Source organism: Otolemur garnettii, unplaced genomic scaffold (genome assembly GCF_000181295.1).
Source record: "Otolemur garnettii isolate 467f Iridium unplaced genomic scaffold, OtoGar3 scaffold00232, whole genome shotgun sequence".
NCBI lineage: Eukaryota > Metazoa > Chordata > Mammalia > Primates > Galagidae > Otolemur > Otolemur garnettii.
The window spans coordinates 1,858,257-1,861,865 of NW_003852627.1; positions in this window are offsets into that span (position 1 = coordinate 1,858,257).

Below are 3,609 nucleotides of genomic sequence, written 5' to 3' on the forward strand. Positions count from 1 at the left end.
AAATTTGTCAGTATTGGTAAACATATCTCAACTGTTTTTTATTTGTTTGTTTGTTTTGTTTTTGAGCCAGAGTCTCACTCTATCACCTTGGGTAGAGTGCCATGGTGTCATCATAGCTCACAGCAACCTCTAACTCTTGGGCTCGAGAATCCTCTTGCCTCAGCCTCCCAAACTGCTTACAGGCACTCATCACAATGCCTGGCAAGTTTTTCTATTTTTAGTAGAGATGGTGTCTCGCTCTTGCTTAGGCTTATCTCAAACTACTGAGCTCAAGCAATCTGCCTGCCTGAGTCTCCCAAACAGTTAGGATTACAGGTGTGAGCTACCACATTTGACAGCTTTTTATTTTTAAATGATGAGTAGCTAGCTTTCTATTGCATGAATAATCCACATTTGATATATCTTGTCTCCTATAATGGACATGTGGGGCATATCTGTGGAGCTTTTTAAAATATAGATGTCTATACCCACTTTAGATCTACTCTACAGGAATCTCCAGGGATGGGGCCAAACATGGATTTTTGTTTTCAATGCATAGATGGTTCTGATTATGGCCTTACATTTTCTATTCTTGTTTATCGATGCTGACCCTAAAATTGATTTAGCTTTCATAAAAACTATTAGTATGGAGAGTCAAAGTTATTCATGATCAGACTTACAGAAAGGTAAATCAAACAGGTAGTGGCCTCTTTTGAATAGAGAAAGAACAGCCCTTCGTTCTCTGAGGAACACACTGGCCTTGCACTGGGGTGGTCACCTGCCCAGTGTAGAGAACCATTGAAATCAGGCGCCTGGAACTTCACTACACGTGCAAAGATGGCAACAATGTTGGAATTGTGACAACGTTACTTCATGCTGTGCTACAAAGCTAAACCTACAGTGCAGCTTCGGATACCAAACAGGATTTTGCTACTCAAGTGTTTCAGAAGGAAAACCTTCTACATAGGCTCAGCGCCTGTAGCTCAAGCAGCTAGGACGCCAGCCACATACTCTGGAACTGATGGATTCAAATCCAGCCCAGACTGCCAAACAACAATGACAACTACAACCAAAAAATAGCCAGGCATTGTGGTGGGCACCTGTAGTCCCGGCTACTTGGGAGGCTGAGGCAAGAGAATCGCTTAAGCCCAAGAGTATGAGGTTGCTATGAGCTATGACGCCATGGCACTCTACCGAGGGCAACATACTAAGACTCTGTCTCTAAATAAATAAATAAATAAGACAAAAACATAACCTACAGTAGCTCTCCTGACAAACACTATGTCACAAAAAAAAAAGAAGAAGAAGAAGAAGTCAACATTGTTCTGCACTCAACTTTGCTAATTGGTTTTATCACCAATCGCATCATTAAAACAACTGAGTAATCTAGGCTAGTCTTAAGGAACAACTGTTTTCAATTCAATTGATTTGTCTTCCAATGTGCTACTAAAGAATGACCCTATTGTTGCCACTTGCTTTGAGCCCCTTGAACACAGTTGTTAAAGACCAATCACTATATCAAGCCTACAGGAGACAACTATAATGAGCTTTGATTATGCTTCTGTTGATATCTCTGTTCTCAAAGGAAATTGATAAGGAATTCCGCACATTTGGAAGCTGAAAGGCCTTTAGAGACTATTCTGTTTGGTGTGTTTTCTGTTTTCTAATAAGTGCTTCCCTGAGTACTTCAAGGGTAATTCTTCCATTAAAGAATCTGAGAAGTCCTCCAGATAAAAATGCTCTTTTAAATCTAGCAATATTTCAAATGTGATTGATTATGAAAATGCATTTTCCTCCACAGAGCAGCTGCTCCCATCCTACAGAACTAGTGTTTCTTTGAACGCTTTTTGAGAAATTCTGACTTGGCTCAATAACTTTATTTTGCATATGGGGAAACAGAGGCTCAAGTGGGCCTAAAGTCTCAATTTTACTGTCATGAGAGTAGAAGCTAAAGGCAAATTTTGGAGTAGGATTCAGAACATTTGCTCAAAAGTATCTGCTGTGTAAAATAAAGTGTTTTTGCAATCTACAAGGTTGTAGGTTCCAAAGCAGTATGATAGAATCTTGAGAAAAGGTTGGAAAGAAAAAAGGTTTTGCTAAGTCAGTAATAATTCAGGTGAGTTGCTGAATCGCCTGAACACCAGACTAGACACCACTTTTGGGTGCTGTTTTGTCACTGGTGATCGACCTTCACCATCCCTCAGAATCCGAGGGTAGCCCCATCAATTGATTAGAGTTGGTCCCAATTTATCATTTCTGATTCCGCAAGTTCTTGTAGACTTCTCATTCTAGCATAATCGAGTTTGATCACCTCTATTTCCTTTAGATCCTCTTCCATAATTTTATATTTTTCTTTTTTTTTTTTTTTCTCTGAGACAGAGCCTCAAGCTATCACCCTGGGTAGAGTGCTGTGGCGTCACAGCTCACAGCAACCTCGAACTCCTGGGCTTAAGCAATTCTCTTGCCTCAGCCTCCCAAGTAGCTGGGACTATAGGTGCCCACCACAGTGCCCGGCTATTTTTTTGGTCATAGTTGTCATTGTTTAGCAGGTCTGGGCCAGGTTCGAACCCACCAACTCTGGTGTATATAGCTGGTGCCTTAGCCACTTGAGCTACAGGCACCACCAATTTTATATTTTTCATAGGGTGAGTCCTCACTTAACATCAATGGGTTCTTGAAAACTGCAACTTTAAGCAAAACAATGTAAAACAAAATCACTTTTACCATAGTACCCTACCTTGATGTAAATAAGAATTAAATTCCTGTGGCGTTTTCCGGGTCACAAAAGCATCACCAAACTTTTAGACCATGACCAAAACACTTCTAGCATTAAACATCAAAATAAATGTGAGCTATACACATATTTAAGAAAGATTAATAAAAAACAAGTAAGATAATTGACCCAATTATTCCAATTTGAGGGACACAGGTGGCTGGAGCCATCCTAGCAGCTCAGAGTACAGGGCAGGAACCAACCCTGGAGCGGACACCCTTCCGTCGCAGGACACAGGCTCACACACATCCACGCACATCCAGATGGGGACAGTTGAGCATGGCAATAAGCCTAATGTGCACATCTTTGGAACGTGTGAGGAAACCAGGGTCTCCAGGGAAAACCCATGCAGACTCTTGGAGAACACACAAACTCCATATAGACAGTAGCGCTGGGTTGGGAATCAATTTTTTTCTCATCTAAGTTTTAATGAAATGATTTAATGATATTCAAGGACCCGCTATATGTATTCTATACACAATTTTATAATATATTCGATATATAATCTTATACATCCCTTCCTACTCCCATGACCCAATTCAAGGATCAGTAGTTCCAATCAAAGGCAAGGCTTTTCCTAAACAAATCCACTGCTGGTCTTGAGAACTAACATGATTCTTTCCTGCTAGGTATTTAACCAGTGCAACTCGGTATTCTCCTTTCTGGCAGGCAGGAGCCTTGGAGATACACACCACTTTGCTGAAAAACAGACAGTGAATTGGGAGTCAGAGTCCCGATCTCTACCACTTTGGGTAAGGTCACTGACCTCTCCAGGCCTCTTTCGCCATCAATAAAATGGAAGTAAAGGTTCCCATATCTCAGTGGTTAGGGCACCGGCCACATGCTCCAGGGTTTAT